Below are 22,322 nucleotides of genomic sequence, written 5' to 3' on the forward strand. Positions count from 1 at the left end.
TAATTGTGGCCAGTAGCCTTGCCCACCTCAGTCTCTCAGGAAATGCAGTCACTGTTGCCCCTTCCTGACAAGTGAGGATATGTTGTGTGTCAGGATAGGTCACTTCTTAAGTGGATTCTGAGGAACTACTGCAGGGGGAAACCTCTGTACCTGCAGGAGTGTAAAGGGACAGGACAACACCTAGCCGGCTATTAATCAGTCAGCCTGACTAGATCAAGCCCCACTCGGTCAGGTATCAATCACCCTCCAGAATATAAGCCTGTGCCGGCCTCCTGAGGCTTCACTCAGAGTTACTGCAGCTACAGCCCTGTGGAAGTCTTTGTGGATTAAAGCCTGTTGTACAGTCTTTATCTTGTGTGTGTCTGATTCTGGCTAACAGCTTACCAACACTCCACTCTCTCCACTATTGTGTTATTAATCTGTAGTGGAGGGTGGTTATGCCTGGTCTTCCTGAAGTACACGGTCATTTCCTTTGTCTTGTCCCTGCTGAGACTCAAGTTGTTACTCTTGCACCATTTCATGTGATCTTACACCTCTTCTCTGTAGTGTGACTCATCATTGTTGCTGATGAGACCAACTACTGATGTGTCATCGGCAAACTTGATGACTCTGTTGAATCTGGTGATGCAGTCATAGGTCAGTAGAGTGAAAATGCTAAAAATTTTTACTTTAAGCAAACTCTCTGTGAAATTTTGTTGAATAATGTGAAAGACCTTGCTCCTATGTCTTAAACTGCTGAAATAAAATATATCTTAGTTTAAAGGATGATTAGTCCTCAATTTTGACACCTCCCATCAAGTGAAACCAATTGTTTGAGTCTCAAAAATAATGTGCCAAATAAGAGTCTCTGATTGAGTTTTTAGGAGTGTTGCAGGGGTAGCAACTGTCTCTGAGCCTCGCGTTATGAATCTTGTGGTACCCACACCTCTTTCCTGATGGCAGCAGTGAGAACAGAGCATGTGGATCCTTGATGATTGCTGCTGCTCTCTGATGGCAGGGCTCCATGCATATTTTCTCAATAGTGGGGAGAGTTATGCCTGTGATGTATGAGGCTGAGTCCACTAGCTTTTGCAGGGCTTCTCAAAGGTATTGATGCCCCCATGCCTGTCGGAGATGCTGCCAGTCAGCATACTTTCCGCTACATATCTAATGAAATTTGCCAAGGTTTTCGATGTCAGAAAGTAGAGGCGCTGGCTTGCCTTCTTCATTATGACATATGTGTGTTGAGACTTGAAAAGGTCCTCTGAGATAGTGAGTCTCAGAAAATTAAATTTTCTTACCCTCTCCACCTCTGATCCCCCAATGGTCACTGGATCCTACACTTCTGGTTTTACCTTCCTAAAGTCTTTGGTTTTTGTGACATTGAGTGCGAGGTTGTTGTTAGTACACCATTCAGCCAAGCTTTCAATCTCCATCCTGAATATTTATTCATCGCCCATTTTTATACAACCCACCTCCGCGGTATCATCAGAAAATTTGTAGATTATGTTATTGTGCCAAACCATGCAGTCATACGTATAAAGCAAGTAGAGCAGGGGGCTAAGAACGCAGCCCTGTGGTGCTCTGATACTGATGGAGATTGTGAAAATGTTCTTACCAATCGTCTCTGATTGAGGTCTAGAGATGAAGAAATCAGGATCCAATTACACAGTATGGTATTGAGGCTCAGGTCTTGGAGTTTGCTGATCAGTTTTGAAGGAATGATAGTGTTAAATGCCAAACTGTAGTTGATAAAGAGCATTCTGATGTATGCGTATTTGCTGTCCAGCTGTTCCAGGAATTTTATGGTGTGATGTCAAGAGTAAATCCCAGAGTCAGGCCCTTCTCTGTTCATTAATGGTATGAAAGCAGGTCTGCACACATAACTTCAGTATGATTTTCTGTGCATTACTGTTGGATACCTGCCCTGATAAAGAAGCTGGAATAGGATACAAGCGATGATGATGCAGGAATCACGGTGCTCTTTAAACCCAAGACACTTAGCAAAACACAAGATAAATGAAAGTTAATACATAAGGGACTTTCTATTTGCTAATGCCTTGATTGGTCTAATCAGCCAGATTCATGCACATTGCAACAGTAAAGACGAGATGTCATGGTCTTGCATGAGAATGAATGATGAGCAACAGGATAACAACAAAATATAGCAGCTTTTTGATTCATTAAGTGAAGATTAAAAGCATAGTCAGAGCATCTACTGTGGTTAATATCCCTGTGTTGCATGCACAAACACCAGTTTCAGCTCAAATGTTGAACAATTAAAGGCATTGTCAGAATTCTGCAATGTGGAATTTTCTTTTCTTTCTGTCTCCTATCAGTCCACTCCTTGAAAAAAATAATCCCCATCACTGCATGCACAGAGTAATAAGTTTGACACAAATTTTTATAATCGGTTTTATAATCAAAAATCAACTATTGATGCTTATATAAAAGTCATCCTCCACAAAATGACCTAAACCTCTCATTTATCAATGTTTCATCTTATGTTTTTTTTGGATTGAAACTACAATTGGGTCAGCTCTTTGACTTATGGTTTATGTTGGTACTTATCGGTAATATACACAAAGTCATAGGGTTGTACAGAGTAAAAATGGGTCTTTCAACCCACCGTCCATCTATTCTAATTGACTTTTCCCACATTAGGACCATATCTTTCAATGCCTTGCATATTTATGTGAAGGTCCTTGATTTATGATTTTTTTTCAGACTAATGAATGGAAAATGGAGAGAGATCCCGTTAATATTTACAATTAGCAGGAAACCATTAAACAATAAATTAACTTCAGCCTTCATCCTGTTTCTATTGTATTGACATTGCAAGAGTCTCCAGTCCACCTTTCATGGTTTCATATGTAAAAAAACAGCAATTTAAATCATTGATATAGCCACAAGATCATTATCCTCTAGACTACCACCACATTTTGTTCTTGCACTATGTTAACTGTGAATTTTCTATTATCTATCTTTTGAATTTATTATATCTTTTGAATTTAATTAATTTATACTATTCAAGATGCTTTTTTTAAAACTTTATTTATAATTTTAAAATACATATATAAAAAAAACAAATAACAAGACAAACTAAAATAAAATAAACAAAACCACCCTGCCCCCCTCCACCCCCCTCCCACAACAGACCCCACAAGGTGAGCAAATGTTCCAGCATGAAGTCCACATCTAAAACATAAATCTGAACTATTAAAACCATATCTTTTTAACTTCTTGGGAGTAAAATACAACTGATGTAAAAAATTATAGTTAACTAAACTATATCTTACATGAAGTAATTTAGTCACACGACATTGACACATAACTTCCCATTCCTCCTGAGATACATCAAAAGATAAATCTTCTTCCCATTTAATTCTAGATTTACTTAAATCTGGTTTACTCATCTTATCTTGTAACAAAGCATACATTTCTGAAATAAATCAGTTTTTAATGTATCCAAAATCAAAAGCTCAAACTTAGTTAATTTAGGTAGCATCATTTCTCTTTCAAAATTATCTATCACCAAAGCTCACACTTGATAATATATAAATAATTAATTGATGGTATCCCAAATTTTTCCCTAAGTCTAGTAAAAGAAAGAAACTGTCCATCTTCAAAACAGTCATCGATCACTTTTATACCTTTAGAGTCCCAAATCTTTAAATACAGATTATTAATCGAATAAGAAATAACTCTTTTTTGATATAATTAAGTTTGGGCCACAATCTTACCCCCAGAATTTATAACATAATTTCTTTTAGTCCAAATCACTAATAAACATTTTAAAACAGGCATATTATATCCCTGTAACAAACAACAATTCCACTTAAATATAAATTGATGAATTTAAGACTCAGAAATACAAGCCAATTCAACTTTAGCCCAACTAGGAGGTTAAGAAACATCTAGCATCTAGTTGAAAAATTTTAATTGTGCAGCCTCATAATAACTTTGAAAATGAGGCAGTTGAAGTCCACCTCAAGCATATTTCCTAGTCAATTTCCTCAGCACTACTCTAGCTAATTTACCCTTCTACAAAAACCTCCTCACTACAGTATTCAATTCTGAAAAAATACCTTTAAAAGCAGACATAGAATTAATTGAAAAAGATATTGAATACATAAAAAGATATTCATCTTAATACAATTCACCTGACCTACTAATGATAAAGGAAGATCTTTCCATTTATTCAAGTCCACTTTAATCTTTTTTAGTAATAGTACATAATTTAATTTATATAAAGATTGATAATTTATATCAACAATTACTCCTAAATTATTAATTTTATTAGACCATCGCAATTTTGTAATCTGTTTACACTCAGTATAATCATCATCTGAAACTGGTAATATTTCACTTTTGCCCCAATTTACTTTATACTCAGACAATACTCCATATTGCTCCAAACACTTTTGCAAATGTTTCAAAGATTGTTCCGGATGTGTCAAATATATCAACACATCATCAACAAATAGATTAATTTTATATTCATCTTCTGCAATTTTTATTCCTTTATTATTCTCATTTTGTCTAATTGCTTGAGCTAAGGGTTCTATGACCAATGCAAATAAGGCTGGTGACAATGGACAACCTTGATGCATTGATCTTGATAATTTGAATGACAAAGACATTTGGCCATTCTTCATCACCCTAGCAACTGGAATTTTATATAATGCCTTAACCCAACCAGTAAAAAGTGGTCCAAAATTAAAATTTTCTAGTACTTTAAATAAAAAAATTCCATTCCACATGATCAAATGCTTTTTCTGCATCAAGTGGATTAATCATTGGTTGGTTGGGCTGATGTCTCAATCTAAGAATATAATCTAAGCATACCTATTCTTAATAAAACCTGCTTGATCGACATGTACCAATTGCAGTAAATATTTAGCAAGTCTATTTGCTAATACTTTAGCAATTATTTTATAATCTACATTTAATAAAGAAATTGGTTGATATGAAGCTACATTCAAAGGGTCTCTATCTTTCTTTGGAATTACTGTAATTGTCGCTCTCGAAAAAGAATCTGGTAATGATTGCTCATCTGTTGCCTGTTTAAGCACCTCCATAAGTACAGGAGACAAGACTTCATAAAACTCTATAGTAAACTCAGCATCTCCAGATTTCCCATTTAGCATAGCTTGAATTTCAAAATCTGTAAATGGAGACTCCAATTCTTTTACATCTTCCTCTTAAAGCCAGCAAATCTAAAGCAGATAAAAACGACTCAATAGAACCATTTTCCTGAACCCTTCAGAAGTATAAACTTTTGGTAAAATAAACAAAATTGATCGTTAATTTCCTGGGGTTTATAAGTAACTTTAAATTTTTTCTAACAGCATTAATAGTCTTGGATGCCTGTTCAGCCTTCAACTAGGCTCTGTCTCCTAATTCATAGTAACATTTTTAGATCTCTGTATTAATCGTTCATATTGATAGTGTTACAAGATCAAACCAGCAACCACAAAGAAGGCATATCACACAATTACTTTGTGTGATGAACAATTACTTTATTAAGAAAATTTTACCTTCAAACTTTAATTCAAAACCCCCCTTTTACAAATGTTTAATACAATTTTAATACCACTGGTTAATACAAATTTCTATAACAGTGCAAAACTAATAAATTCCCCAGCCTAGATATAACATATGTAATCAATGTCTAAGTTATATTTCTAACCAGCCCACAGAAAAAAGCTTGGACACAGAAAAAACATAAAACACATAACACTCACAAAACTTCGATTACAACCAAAGTAAAGATTGTAAACAAAATTCAGTTTTTTTTGTAAAATGAAGCCAAAAGATCTTTTAGAGAGAGAGAAAGCACAAAATTCAAAGTGATCTTCTTGTGTTGCTTGCAGAGAGAAAAAAAGGCCTAGTCCGATCTTTGTGGCTGCCTTCGGAATCTTCTTCCCTTTCAAAATGCCCAAGATTCTAAACTGCTTCCCAGACAATGACTCTCCTTGGGCCTCCTTCCACTCCACAGCCACACCCAGCCGTGGCTTGTCTTCCAAGTCCAGAAATCTCTAGATCATCTTTTGCACATGTCTCCCACTCTCTCTCACTCTCAGCAGTCTGCCTTCACCTTGGCTCTCAAAGGCAAACTGTCACTTTTTAACATAAAATTACATAACACATAGGTCAAAACACAACACAGAACTCTGTAACAAAAGGTTTGCAATGTGTTATAATGAAGTTTCAATTTAGTCAATGCTACTTTTTTTTAATCTTCAGTAGTATTCTTTTGAAAATCTTTTTCCAAAACTGCTATCTCCTTCTCCAACTTCACTCTCCACCAAAATGTGTTTCTTAACTCTTGCTGAATAACTAATAATTTGACCTCATAAATATACTTTCAAAGCATCCCATAAAACAAAATTACTCTATACTGAATTAGTATTTATCTGTAAAAAGGAGATAATATGTTCTTTAATGTAGCTAATGAAAGCAGGCTGCCTCAACAACATTGCATTAAATCTCCACCGATAAGACACTTCCATACCTTCAGAACCAACACAGATATAAATAACATAGAATGATCGGACACAATCCTACTCTTATATTCAGGCTGAGTAATCTGAACCTGAAGATATGCCGATACTAAAAACAAATATATTCTATAAAAAGAAACACGTCGTGAGGAATAAAAAGAAAAGCCTTTTTCTGTTGGATTTAATCTTCTCCAAATTTCATCTAAATTCAAATCTTTCATTAAAGATGCCATCTGTAAAGGCATCTTAGATTTCTTTATATTTTTTGGAGATTTATCTAAAACACAGTAAAAATCTCCTCCAATTAAAATATTCAAAGTCAAAAACGTTTCAGATATAAATCGTTCGTTATCCACATTAGATGCATAAACATTCAATAATGTCCTTGATTCTGCAAATATTTTACAATTCACCATCAAAACTCTACCAGCTGTTTCAAAAAATGATTCCAGTTCAAATGGTATCTTATGAACCAGAATTGCCAGTCCTTGTGCCTTAGAATTAAAAGAAGAAGCAATGACATGTCCCACCCAATCTCTTTTCAACTTCATATGTTCTTTTTCTGTTAAATGTGTTTCTTGTAAAAAGGCAATATCAACCTTCATCTTTTTAATATATGCTAATACACGTTTACGCTTAATCGGAATATTAAGACCATGATTATTAAAGGTCACAAAATTCAAATTAGCCATATTTTAAAAATCAACTCACACAGCTATTACAAATATAAAAAAGGCCACCCCCCTTGCTTAATTGAAAAAAAACCTCTTTTCTAAAACTACCAAAAACAAAACCCTCAAAAAAAAATATATATAAAAAGAAAACCCTCCTAAAAGTACGACAAATGGAGTAAGTCCCCAATTAACTGGGTGTGGACAATGCCACAATGCTAGAGTATTGACGAATGGTTTTCAATTAATGACTTTCAGAAGTATCAGAATCATCCACTCCCCCAGCAGAGCTTCGTAAAAATTAATCATCTTATTCAAATTCATCCTACTGACTCCAGTCCCAAAGATTGTTCTGGATCTTCAATGTCAAGCAGACTTTGCGTAATTTCCCCTTTCTTCCTGTTCCCATTCCCATTCCTCTTGTCAGATACTCTTAGTTGATTGTGATCAATCAGATTGAATATGCACATCTGGCAAAGAATTTGCAAAAATTAATGTATCCTGATCACTCAAAGAATTGAGATTGATAATTCCCATAGAAAACTTTCAACTGAAAGGGTACCGAAAAGTGAACTTATACCTTTATCGAATATGCACATCTGGCAAAGAATTTGCAAAATTTAATGTATCCTGATCACTCAAAGAATTGAGATTCATAATTCCCATAGAAAACTTACAACTGAAAGGGTACCGAAAAGTGAACTTATACCTTTTTCTCCAAAACATATCTTCAGCTGAATTAAATTCCTTACGCCTCTTAATTATCTCTTGACTCATATCTGCATAAAAGAATACTCAACTACCCTGAACTATCAATGGAGCCTGATTTTGATGGGCTTTTTGAACAGCCATCCACAAAATCATTTCTCTATCCTGATATCTCAAACATCGAATTAGGACAGCCTGAGGTGGCTGACCTGGATAAGGTTTCTTCCTTAATGCCCTGTGTGCTCTATCCAATTCCAAACCATCCAGAAAAAAATTCAGCACCCAGGATGTGTGGAATCCACTTCTTAAAAAACTTAACCAGATCCGAGCCTTCAATATCTTCTGGAAGTCCAACTATCTTCACATTATTACGTTGACCTTAATTTTCCAAAGAGTCAATCTTCTTCAACAATTTTCTCTTCTGAATTCCCCAACCCAAAAAAGAACCATGGCTGGCAGCTCAGCAGTCGGAAGATGCACCTACGTGACTGATGGTGCTCCCAGGCATGCACGGATATACACACGTGAGCAATCTGCTGGAATGGGTCTGGATGGGAGGGGCGGGGGGAACCTCAATCAGCATCATGCTAAGGAAATTGACCTGTCATCAGCAGGGGTCCAAACCCGCAGTCGAACGGCCCATCCAGCGGCAGGTGAAGGTGAAGAGGAGGAGGGAAGCCCTGCTCTGCTTGGAATACAAGAACAAGGAAGTCTAACTACAGCAACTACAGTTAAAGGTAGACCTCAGGGAGGTACTTTAATTGAGATTACTCAAGGAATGGGAGAATTAGGAATTGAAGCTGTTTTCACTGTTTGCTCAACAATTGGAGACTTATTTTGACTTCACAGATGAACCAAGGATTTATGGATATGAAGACCAGAATTAATAATATTTGTGAGGGAGGGGGGCATGACAAGATGGCATAGAGTCTAGACGTGTAATCTCGACCTCTCTGACCACACTTTTAAGTGCCTGTTTTTTAACTCTTTGTTTTCGTTTAAATTTTTTAAATTTTAGTTTAAAGTATTAAGGAATTATTATGGCCACTAATGGTAAAAAGATTAAACCTCAAGTGCAGAAGAAGTTACATTTTGAAGTACTGAAGATTTGGGGCCTAGACGACTTGATACAGCCCCAGGCTCAATCTCTTCATTGTCTAAACCTCAAAGACTGCTTGTGGGAGCTGAAAAACAAAATGTTTATTGCTCACCAAGTGAAGGATGGCACTGGAATTACCCGTTCTCTGGAAGAAGGTGCGTGTTCCCAAGAAGTGGACCCCGATTTGGAAAGCCTTTTGATTTCAACGGAGGGAACACGCAGGAAGACGATTCCATTGTTGGAAATGCATCAGGTAGCATTTCAATCTGAAAAAATTGCTTTCCTTCATGATTTGATGAAAAAACAACAAGTTGCAGGGGAGAGCAGTGGTGACCCCCTGAGGAAGTTGGGGTGCCGTCGCTGGGAGTCCAGACCCGCAGTTAAACTTCTGTGAGTTGCAGCAGGAACTGCAGTTACCTTGTTCTGCCACTATGTCCGAGAGAGCAGAGCTGAGCTTTACTGAATCACAGTGTATGCAATTAAATGCAGTTATTCAAGCTGTTATAAAATGTTGTTGACATCTCAAATGAATGAAATGGCTCAAATAAATGCTGGTATGAGCTCAGAATTAAATATGGTTAAGACAGGTGTGGATGCATCTTATGAAGAATTTTTAAAAATTCAGACTGCTTTTTTTGACTGTAAACAACAAGTGACTTCTAACACAGAAAAAGTGTTGAAGGTGGAAAAATCAGTCATAGAACTAGGAGAACTAGAAGGAGCTAGAAAGAAAAATAGATTACTTGGAGAATCAAAGCAGAAGGAATAATGTGAAAATTGTTGGTTTGCTGGAAAGTATAGAAGGATAAGATCCTCTTCGTTTCTTTAAAGACTGGATCCCGCAAATATTAGGGCAAGAAATTTTCTCTGGGGGATTGGAACTGGAAAGAGCCCATAGAGCTCTAAGAAGAACACCCTCAGCTGGTTAATGACCAAGACCAGTAATAATTTGATGTTTGAGTTATTTGGACAGAGAAGCAATACTTCAACTTGCAGTGCAAAATGCAAGACAATGACAAACCCCATTATTGATTCAGAATAGCAGAGTCTTTTTTTTTATCCTGATTTGAGTCAAGAGGTCATTCAACGTCGACATCGATTCAATCCAGTTAAAGATGTTTTGTGGCGTAAAGGTTATAAGTCTACTTTTTGCTACCCTGCAGTGTTGAAGGTGTTTTATGGAGACTATTAATTTCGGTTTTTTGAAAATGATCGTGAAGCAATTATTTTTGCTGATTCATTGCCAGATATAAGAGGACAAAGACGTAATCCACCATTATCTCCTAAAGAAAAATCTGGTTGCTCTGGAAACGGAAGAAATGGCAGAAATGGGAAAAACGGAAATGGAAAGAGTCTACCTCCTTCTGAAATGGGATCTCCAAGATTGGAATCTTCTGGATGAAAAGAAGAATTTTCTTATTCTATTTTTTTTGTTATTATGATATTTTGATGTTATTGATTGTTTGGCCAGGGAGGGAAAGATTTGCACTAAGTACTTTACTAGTCATCAGCCACTGGTGGGTGACCCACAACCAATTTTTGTTTAGGGGAATACTACCTTTTGGTATTTTTGGGGGGGAGGGGATTTTTTTTTTTTCTTTATTATTTTTTTATTTTCATTTTAGTTAGTTTAAATTTGTGATTTTTTTTCTATTGGAGGGCCTATATATGTTGATTTGAGTTTTACTATAAAGATATTATTGATATTTAGTAATAATAGTAGAAATGTTAAAGTTTTTTAAATTTTTTTTATTTTTCACACTATGAACCATACTGACCATAATATATACAGACATTTTTCTCTTGAATATATACAGTGTCATTTTCTACCCCTTTTTCCCCCCTCCCTTCCCTCCCTCCCTCACCCCCTTCCCCATTTATTTGCGGCTTTGCTTTTTCTTTACTTCTTTTTAACTTTTCTGGAGAGGGCTGGTGTTTTGTGGAGAGGGCTGGTATACTCCATCACGTGACTTCCCCCAGGTATGTCAAAGTTGAGCTTTGCTATTTTTAATGTTCGAGGATTAAATAGTCCAATTAAGCATAAGCAAATCTTGGCATATATTAAGAAAATTAAAATTGATATTGCTTTTTTACAAGAAACACATTTGAATGTGAAGGAAAGCATGAAATTAAAAAGGCACTGGGTTGGGCATGTATATTTTTCTTCATTTAATTCTAGAGCTAGAGGTGTAGCAATTTTGATACATTAAAATGTATCTTTTGAATTACAATCAATGGAGGAAAAGGCAGGATGTATTCTTAAATTGAATTGTAAGATTTTTAATGAATTTTGGACTTTACTTGATATTTATGCCTCAAATGCAGATGATGAAATATTTATTTCAGGTGCATTTTTATGTTTGGGTCAGGCTAATGATAATATTTTAATTGGTGGTGATTTTAATTGTGTTTTGGAACCTTTATTAGATAAATCTCCGAAGAAAGTTAAAAAATCCAAGATGGCAATTCAGGTCCAAGTGTTGATGAAAGATCTTAATTTAGTAGATATTTGGAGATGTCTTAATCTGACAGAGAAAGATTTTTCCTTTTATTCATCTAGACATGGATCGCTTTCAAGGATTGAATTCTTTTTAGTATCGGCACATTTACAAGGGAAAATACAACAAGCGGAATAAAAAAATAGGGTGATTTCAGATCACTCCTTCTTATATTTTACATATGCAACTTCTGAGAAAATTCAAATGGCTTATCATTGGAGATTTAATAAAATGTTGTTGAAAAATATGGAATTTATTGATTTTTTGAAAAAGCAAATTAATTTTCTTTGAAAGAAAATTTGAATTTTGTTCAAAATAAGTTTGTATTATAGGATGCTATGAAAGCCTATTTGAGAGGACAAATAATTAGTTATACTTCTAAAATAAAAAAAGAATCGATTAAATCAGAGTCTTGAATTAGAGAAACAGATTGATGAGTTAGAAAAGGAATTTCAGAAAGATGCTACAGAAAATCAGAAAATAGAATTATCTAGGTTGAAATTGGAATATAATACTTTGCAATCTTATCAATTTTAATAGGAGTAAACAACGGTATTACGAATGGGAAGAGAAAGCACATAAGGTATTGGCGTGGCAATTAAAGAAAGAACAAATTTCGAGGACTATTAATGCTGTTAGATGGAATTCTCTTATTACTTATAAACCTCATGAGATTAATGATGAATTTTATTCATTTTATAAAAAAGTTATATACATCTGAAGGAAAACAAGAAACTGGATCAATTGATCTTTTTTTATCACAGTTGAATTTACCGATATTAGAGGATGCAGATATACAGGAGTTAGAAGAACCATTTACTGATTTGGAAATTAAAATGGCTATGCTGGAAATGCTGAACGGTATATCACCCGATGATGATGAATTTTCGGTTGAATTTTATAAAATTTTTTATGATGATTTATCTACAGTGTTTGGGGATGTATTACATCAAGTTGGAGAATATTATGAATTACCTGAGTCTTGTTCTAGTGCTTTAATTACAGTAATTCTTAAAAAAAGATAGAGATCCTTTGAAAGTATCTTCATATAGACCAATTTCATTGTTAAATGTAGATTATAAAATAATAGCTAAAATATTAGCGAATAGATTAGCTAAATTTTTACCCTAAAAATTCATATTCATATTGATAAAACAGGTTTTATAAAGAATAGATATGCTTCAGATATCATTTTGCGCGTGATTAGTTTGATTAATAGATTTCGACAATCTTTAGATCACCCGATGGTAATATCTTTAGATGCAGAAAAAGCATTTGATAGAATTTTGTTTAAAGTTTTGGAGAAATTTAAGTTTGGTCCACGCAGAGGACCAAGCTGGAACTTATCTAATCCCAAACCTTTGAGAGGTTGCAAACTACCCAATAAAAATACTGTTGGATCTAAAACTATTTTAATCTTATACAGGTATTCTAAAAATGATTGAATTTTCTTCCAAAAAGATTGTATATGTATACACAACCAAAGAGCATGAAAAAAAGTTCCAACTGTATCACTACATCTAAAACACAAATCTGATTAATTAAAACCATATTTTTTAAAATTTTCAGGTGTCAAATATAATTGAGGTAAAAAATTGTAATTAATCATTGCATAATGTGCATTTATCAATCTAATTACACTATCATAACAGATATCTAACCAATCATCTTCAGAAAAGATAAAACCAATATCCGCTTCCCATTTAATTTTAGATCTATCCCAACCCTTTTTATCCATACCATCCTGTAATATTTGATACATAGATGAAATATAACCCTTCTCTGGTACCTTCATAAGAAAAGTATCAAATTTAGTCATTTTAGGTAAAATCATATCTCTACCAAACATATATTTTACCAAGGATTGAATTTGATAATAAAGAAATAAAGAATTCTTATCAATACCAAAATCTTCCCTCATCTGATTAAAAGATAAAAACTTACCATCTTTAAAACAATCTCCCAAATTTTTCACACCTTTAAATCTCCAATGCAATAAACTTTGATTATGTATCAAAAAGAAATAAGTTAATTATTATACAAAGGAGTCAAAGCCGATAATTTACCCCTTGAGCCTATCATTTTATTTTTCTTTATCCATAACTTCATTAAATGTTTTAGTATAGGCACATTATATTGTTGTAACAAATTTATATTACATCTAAACAAAAATTGATGTATTTCAAATTCAGAAATACTTGCCATTTCAATTTTAGCCCAACTGGGAGGCCATACAAAATCCATCAATGAACTAATAAATTTAAGTTGGGCTGCTTCATAATAACTCACGGTGACGGGGCCACTGATCCCCCGAGATGCCGCCCTGCAGCGAGAGCCGATGCCCCCGCACTGTCGTGTCCCCCCGCCCGGCCCCCCACCACAGCGCGGCCTGGCCGGTGTCAGGGGAAGCCAAGGCCGCTTCCCAGCGCCCGGAATCGGAGGCCTCGGGCCTGACCTCACCAGGACCGTTGCCCACTCCTCCTCCCTGCCGCAGGCCGACCCACGACTCACGGTGACGGGGCCGCTGATGCGCTGAGATCCCGCCCTGCATCGAGAGCCAATGCCCCCGCACTGTCGTTGTCCAACCCGATCGCCTGCAAACCCTTCCCTCCCGCACACAGGCCTGAGTAAATATTATGAACTTTAATCTCAGGATAAAACGATCTTCCAATAGTTTCATGTCACAGTGATAAATATATTCCTGGTTAAAAATGGATACAAGCTCATTAGGCATAAAACTTGAAAAGTGTGTAAATCAAAGGATATCTGTACCAATGGAAAAAGGGCATGGCAAATAACCCTGCTAGAGTTCATGCCCACAATCAGTCACCCATTTGATTGTTTCAGGAATCATGTTATTCTCCCACATTCTCAATAGCCCTCAGATTTTACTATTCGACAGCACACTAGCAACATTTGACAAATCCTCTATAGAGAAATATTATTTATTGAATATTTTATTTCTCATTTGTTAATGCTTCTGGAAAGAGTTTATCCAAAACTATTATTAAACATTTATTTTAATAAGAAAAAGTTTAACATTACATATGTTGAAAGAAGAGAAAACATGCAGATGTTGTTGAAAATTTTCAATAAATATTTAGTTCGGCCCTCGACTTAGTCCAAGTTTTTAATTTTGGCCCTCCATGAATTTGAGTTTGACACCCCTGCTCTAGACTGCAGATTGCATCCAGTGGATGGAATGCCATGACTGGTTCTTGAAAGTAACAATTTTGAAACAAACTACAAAATCTTTTTTGATTGAAGACAGAAAATGTCTTTGCAAATAAAGAGATATCAGAAAATATATCTGTAAATGGTGGATGTCGAAAATAAAAATATAAAATGTTGGATATACTCTCCAGGATATGCAGCCTCTGTTTTGAGAAAATAAAAGTAGGACTAACTTTTCAGGTTAATGGCCTTTTAGAATTATTAATGGAGTTTATTGACCTGATAAAAGATCAACAAGATGAAATGTTAATTCTTCACCCTGTCCACAGATTGTGCCCGACCTACTACACACCCCTCCCAAAGCTTGGGGATCAAAGAAAAAAAACATTTTTTTAAAATATTTAAATTTTCTATACATGTCAAAATACAAAATATAATAATTATCAAATCTATTATACATGATGGTTTTATAAAACCCCCAAAAATAAAATAAAAATAAAAATATTCCCCCAAAAAATAACTCTGATCAGGATAGAAAAGAAAGAAGAAAGAGAAAATGATTAATAAAGAAAGAAAGTAGACTTGGTTGTCTTTCACTTAATTCTAACCTTTCTCAATTTTATTTGTTTATTTATTTCAAGGAGTTAACGAGGTTTCCCGAGGTTTAGGGAAACCATTTATAAATTTATACGTACAATATGTAAATATGGGCACCAAATTTTTTTTAATGTATCATATTTATTTCTCAACTTATATGTAATCTTCTCAAAAGGTATACAGCTATGAATTTCCACTTGCTATCTTTCCAATCTAAATGAGAATCCAATTTCCATGTCACTATTATACATTGTCTTGCAACTGCTAATGCAATTTTTACAAATTCTTTTTTATATAAATTATGTTTCAATTTTGGCCTTATCCCTGAAATATTATCTTGTAGTGACTACTTCAGTAGAGCTACTAAAACAACACACATACACCGGGTTAGTAACACAAGACTGTTTATTTGAGTATTACATGCTTCTTTTATATCCCTCTCGTCCCAGGCTCCACGGGATGGGGTGGTGACATCATTATGTGTTTGCCACTGATCCACGGGGCTGGCAGGTTTAAATTAAACACAGTGGGGGCCCCGCACCCTCTAAAAGGAGGCACAGCAAACCAACATGCCATTACTCGGCAAGCAGCACCGCACGTGTGCGGCCCATTAACCAGGTGAGTACTTAGTGGTCCGATCTGCGGCTCCATGCGTTTGCTGAAGAGCCACGCTGATGACAGTTTGTGATACTGCGCTGTGCACCCAGTAAAAATAACGTTGGGTACTGTGGAAATTTAACTCCTGTGACTTGCTCCAAAATAAGTTTCTAATTCTATCCAAAATGCTCTCAGATTTCAACATGACCTGATTGGTGTTTATAATAATAATCTCATGTACATGTTGCATTAACATAACAAAAGGAAAATATCAAAATGTATATATAACTGGCAAAACTGCTCTAATTAACAGTTTCCCATTTTCATTATTAATTGTTAATTAATATTATTAAGATTAAAAGTGAAAATCACATGAATTACTTTATAAGCAATCTGCTTATAACTTGGTAAAATATCAATTAATGTTATAGCCTCGGACCATCATATATAAACCTCAATTAATCAACTTATATTGTGAAACAAAGAAAACCTTTTTTTTCTAACTGTGAAAATGAACGGCTGAAATAATTGAAACATATGTTTCACTTCTCTCAAGGTCAACCAGGATTTACCTAGTAAGCTGTGGAAATAAAATTAAGCTTCACTTATTGAACTGCAATGGCACTACTGGTTTTGCACCACCTATTCTGCAGAGCAGGGATATTTAATTTCAGCTGTTGGCAAAAATGCTTATCTATCAATCAATCAACAAAAATGCATCAGAATTGAATTTTCTGGTGCTTAATTCAAATCTTTTACAATGCTTTAATATCTAAATATTTGAATATGTTCTGAGAAATTAGAAGTCTCTCTCTGAAATGCCAGAAGCTCCATCAAAGGCAATTAAATGAAAACACAGAATTCGTAGTTAATATTCAATCACCATGCTGTCAATACAATCAAATGTAACCTTCAGCTTAAATAAAATGTACAATTTATAACTTATAAGAACTTTGTATCTCACAAGCATGGGGAACTCTTCCTAAAAATACATGGAAAATATATAGACTTGTACATAGACTTGTATATAGACTTGTATATAGACTTGTTCACGCAGAGTGCACACTTTCTCCAAGAGCTCCTCATGCACTGACTGCCTGTGGATCTATCAAAAAACATTGTTGCAATCCAGAAAACAATTAGTCACATGACACAAACTTGCCAATAATATGACTAGCAAAGAATTAATGTAGCAAACAATGTTCACAATTAATATTACATCTAGTGCAGTATATTTCCACAGTGTTTCCTAACCAATGAAATATTGTCAAATGCTTTGTTAATGGGGAGAAATTGGTTGTCATGTCGTGAATCTGGAGGAGCAGGGTGTTCCCCATCCAAAGGGGAGTAGGAATCTTTCCAGAAGAGATTCAGAAAGAGTGGGAATAAGTATTGATGGAGGTCAAAATCAGGAGTGTTGCTCCAATGTAATGATTTTATTTATTTTGAAAAGGCATTCTACCAACTGTACCATGAACTTCAAGCACTGATCAATTCTTTGCAAATGTTCTATCAACCTAAAGCACTTTCTATCAGATTTATTGTCAGAGTACATACATGACATCACATTCTTTTTCCTGCAGGCCAGGAAGAATTACCATTTATTGGTAGTGACAAAAAAAACCATGTACACATGTAAACAAGTAAACAAATGTAAACAACTGACTGTGCAATACAGAGAGGAGAAAAAAAAATCAAACAATAAAGTGTAAAAATTAGAATCCTTAAATGAGTCCCTGATTGAGTTTGTTCTTGATGGGTCTGATGGTGGAGGGGTTACAACTGTTCCTGAACCTGGTGGAACAAGGTTCCAGATGGCACCAGCGAGAACAGGCCGTGTGCTGCGTCGTGTGGATCCTTGATGATTGCTGCTGCTCTCAACAGCAACATTCCCCATAGATGTGTTCAAAGGTGGGAAAGGTTTTGCCTGTGATGTCCTGGGCTGGGTCCTCGATCTTTTGCAGGACTTTACATTTGGGGGTATTAGTGTCCCCATACCAGACCATGATGCAGCCGGTCAGCACACCTTCCACCACATATCTGTAGAAATTTGCCAGGGTTTCTGGTGTCATACCAAACCTCCGCTAACTCCTAAGGAAGTAGAGATGCTGATGTGCTTTCTTCTCAATGTCATAAGTGTGTTGGCTCCAGGAAAGATCCTCCATGATAGTCCCAAGAACTTAATTTTTCTCACCGTCTCCACTTCAGATCCCCTAATGATCAATGGATTGTACACCTCTGGATTTCCCTTCCTGAAGTCAACAATTATCTCCTTGGTTTTGGTAATATTGAGGATGAGATTATTGTTGGTGCACAATTCGGCCAAGTTTTCAATCTCCCTCCTGAATACTGATTCATTGACTGTTTTTATATAATTCACTTCCATGGCATCATTAGTGAATTCGAAGAAGATGCTGTTTTTATACCGAGCCACACAGTCGTAAGTGTAAAGTGAGTGAAGCAGGGGACTAAGAACACAGCCTTGTGGTGCTCCAGAACTGATTGTGGTCTGGGGGTGAGGAAATCAAGGATCCAATTACACAGAGTGTATTGAGGCCCAGGTCTTGGATTTTGCTGACCAGCTTTGAGGGGATTATGGCGTTGAATGCCAAACAGCAGTCGATAAGAGCTAGTCAGCTGTTTCAGGGCTTTGTGTAGAACCAGTGAGATGGAATCTGCTGTTGACCTGTTGCTATGATAGGTGAATTTGAACAGGTCCATGCCACACCCTCAGACAGGAGCTGATGTACTTCAACACCAGCCTTTCAAATCACTTCATCATTGTTGATGTAAGTGCTACTGGTCAATAGATAATAAGGTAGGTTACTACACTCTTTTTGGGCATTGGACCGATTGACGTCTGTTTTAAACAGATAGGTACCATGCCCTGTTGGAGTAAGATGTTGAAGATATCTGTGAATGTGTTGGTAAGTTGGTCAGGTCAGTTTTAATTCTTGGCTGGGTACTCCGCCCAGGCTGGATGCTTTCCTTGGATTCACTCTCCTGAAGGCAGCCCGCATGTCATCTTTGAATACAGACAGGAGAGGATCATCAGGAGACATGGGGGGGGGTGCACAACAGTAGCTTGTTCTTTTTCTTGTGGTCAAATTAGGAGTAGAAGACATCGATTCATCAGGAAGTGAAGCTTTGCTGTCTCCTACTGCACTGGATTTTATTTTGAAGCAGGTCATGTCATTTAGGCCCAGCCACAGCTGTTAGGAATCCCTCATGGTTTCCATTTTCATATGCAGACTCCACTTTGTTTGGGAGAAGGCTTTTTGCAGGTCATACCTGCTCCTTCTGTACTGATCTGGATCTCCGGACTTAAATGCCTGTGATATAGCTCTCAGCAGGTCTGGATTTTATTGTTCATAAAGGGCTGCTGGTTGGAGAAAATGCTGAATGATTTTATGGTGATAAACATGCCCACAGCTCTTTTGATGAAGTCTCTGACAGGCTTGGTGTAATTATTCAGATCCTTAGCTGAGTCTTTGTACATTGCCCAATCTGTAGAATTGAGGAAATCCTGCAGCCATTCTTCTTGTCCTGATCTCAGGAACTTCTCTTTTTAGGCTCTGTCTATATGAAGGCAGAAGGAGCACAGCCAGATGATTCAACTTGCCAAAATGCAGTCTCGGGAAAGAACGGTAGGACTTCATTATCTTGGTGTAGCAATGAACGAGTGTGCTGGGACCTCTGGTAGACAGGTTACATGCTAGTGGTAGTTGGGCAGGGTTTTCATGACACAGGCCTGGTTAAAGTGTCTAGGCACTTTTAAACTGCTGCACCTGGGTAGCCCTTCTGGTACCTGGGTGTGCTGGAAGCACCTTTAAGCTGCAGGGTGATCGATATGTTAAATCACCACCCCGGCGATTTAAGGGGGATCCCTACCCCACAATGATGTGTCACAAAACTCACCGGAAGTACTACCAGAAATGACAAATCAAAGTTCAAATGGCGAATGGGAATGGGAAAAATTTTCAAATGCTGGCTAAGCAACTCTGCTGTGCTGTAGTACAACAGGTAACTATTGTGACCACTGCTGTCAGGCAAATGCTGCAGTCAGTTGATGAGCAGCAGGTTTAAGCACTGCACTCTTCAGTATATGGCTGCATGAGGACATGGAGGATAGGCTGACTGCCATAGACAGATGGAGATACAGGCTGCTGGCTTATGTAAGCTTCCTTCACCTCCTGTTGCAAACCAGAGTGAGGAGGAAAATAGAGAGATCAGTACCATGGGGGAACTTCGAGTCCAAATTTGATGATGTTGATTGGCGAACTCATTTCCAAATGTCAAAGAGCACCTTCAACATGTGAACTCCTCGAGTCAGATTTGAGGAGTCAGGTTACGAACCAGAAGACCTCTGGAACCTCATGTCCGACTTGGCATTGCCCTGTGGTGGTATGCCACTCCATGAGATTATCACACCATCAGTGTTCTTTTTGGTGTTGGTTTATCCACTGTGTGGATGGTCATGACAGAGGTGACACGTCCCCTGAGATGGACCCTTATGAAATGTTGCATTCAACTACCAAATGGGACATGCTTGCAGGAGATTATAAATGGGTTTGCCAAGAAAGAATATCCAATGTGTGCTGGGGCTATCGATGGCACACATATTTCCATCATGGCCCCAAAAGATTACAAATCATCGAACTACAACCGTAAGGGGTGGCACTCTATAATTCTTCAAGCTGTTGTGGACCACAAAGGACAGTAAGGGAGCTCTGCACTCTAATATACACTGCATGCGAAAGTACGTGCCTACAGCTTGTCACTCATTGCATTGTGCTGTTTCCTTGGGATGGCACGGCTGTACTCACGATGCTCGGGTATTAGCCAACTCACCCCTTTACAGGAAGGCAGAAGATGCGGGTGGATATCTGTTCCCACGGGAGGTATGTATCTGGACCACAAAGGGCAGATTGTGTGCAGGGCTGAAAAAAATTAATTGGTCAACCAAGACACACATGCATTGATGGCAGAATGGTTGTTAAATGTGTGCATGCATTAAAGAATGGGTGAGCGAGATGCAATATTCACACATCTGTTTTGCACTGATTACAGGTATCCATGCACTTTGGAAACATGGAGATTCCAGCACATCTGGTCGAGAGCCCTGCTTACCCCTCAGGAATTGAAGGGGATCACACAGCATCAAGCTCTCAAGCCCCAGAAATGGAGGTGCAACCATTGTCTGAGTTCAGCACGGATAGTGGTTGAGAATGCCTTTGGTCAGATCAAAGGGTGATGGAGCTGTTTGAGCAAGCAATTGGATGTCAGCACATCCTTTGCGTCGGATATTGTCATTGCCTGTTGCATCCTGCATAACCTTTGTGAGATTAACAAGGATAACTATCTGCCTGAGGGGAACATCACTCTGGAGCAGTAGCTTCCTCACCAGAGAGAAATTCTTTGCTTGGTTCGACAGTTGTGCGTCACCCATGCCATCCATGATGCAATTGTGTCAACTATGCAAACATTGGACATTGGATACTGTGAGATGATGTCAAAGTTCATCTTTATTGGATTAATTAGCAAGGTGTGTGGTGCAAAGTTATCATGCAGCAAAATTCAATAAAGCTCAATAAAGAGTTGTGCAAGCATGTAGTGAAAAGTTTTAAAACTAACATAAAGTGGCCTGACTGTGGCCATTATCCGTGCATTACTGCCACATACATTTAGCATCTGATGTAAACATATGCTGATTTAATGCCTTAAATTCTGTACTTTGTGCCTCGATAATGTTACAAATCTAATAAAAACGTTGCATCTGACACTAGCCCATACCAGTCCTTTAACAAGATCGAAATGTGAACCATTTCCTGGCATTCATGCTCTGTGTAGAACATGGGTAAAAAGTAATACACAATAAAAATCAAACATAAAACAATGCACAGCATTCGCTCTGTCAACTGACAAATGCATTATTAGTGCACTCATGTAGTTGCCGCAATGGGACATAGGATAAGAACACATTTGTTTTGCCCACACTGCTGCATGTCTGTGTCCCCACATAAACATATTACATGCTAATAATGTGCAACACTGCACATCAAGAAGCATGATGCACAGGAAATTGAATGCAAAACTCTCATCTATTGACTGCAACAGCACTGCTGAGAGGATGAGGGAAGGGGGAAAGATGTAGACAATCTCTCCTTGGGACTGGTTGGCAACCACACCAGTGGGAATGACCTCCTGCTGAGGCCTGCAGGTAATGGGTGAATTGTAGTTGAGACCCCATCGGGACAAGGGGGGAGGTGGGAGACTGCTGGGAGAATGATGTGGGGGAAAGGGTGGTGTGGGGGGAGGGGGCATGTGAAAGGGCAACTGCGGAGGTCTGGACATAAATGCACCAGAGCATTTCATGAGGCACAGCATTTCACGCATGACAGAGGTCTGGTCCTGCATGACATCCTGCAGGGTGGTCAGGATCCCTTTGATGCTGTCCAGGCATCACCTCAGCATACCCTTTGTTCAGACACCT

At 37.2% G+C, this 22,322-nt stretch overlaps 1 long non-coding RNA gene across 2 annotated transcripts in view; it reads left to right on the forward strand.

The window, feature by feature from the left end:
* The window catches only part of LOC138757527 (uncharacterized), a 50,801-nt gene extending 29,203 nt beyond the window's left edge, over positions 1–21,598 (forward strand). Inside the window, exons 1-3 of one of the 2 annotated variants that reach the window (XR_011353657.1) lie at positions 15,694–15,850; positions 19,402–19,476; positions 20,900–21,598. This is a non-coding gene — a long non-coding RNA (uncharacterized lncRNA). Of the gene's footprint in view, positions 1–15,693; positions 15,851–19,401; positions 19,477–20,899 lie in introns of those variants that run through there. The other variant, XR_011353658.1, reaches the window with a different exon arrangement.
* The last annotated feature ends 724 nt before the right edge of the window (positions 21,599–22,322 follow it).

The sequence above is a fragment of the Narcine bancroftii genome, chromosome 1 (genome assembly GCF_036971445.1).
Source record: "Narcine bancroftii isolate sNarBan1 chromosome 1, sNarBan1.hap1, whole genome shotgun sequence".
Taxonomy (NCBI): Eukaryota; Metazoa; Chordata; class Chondrichthyes; order Torpediniformes; family Narcinidae; genus Narcine; species Narcine bancroftii.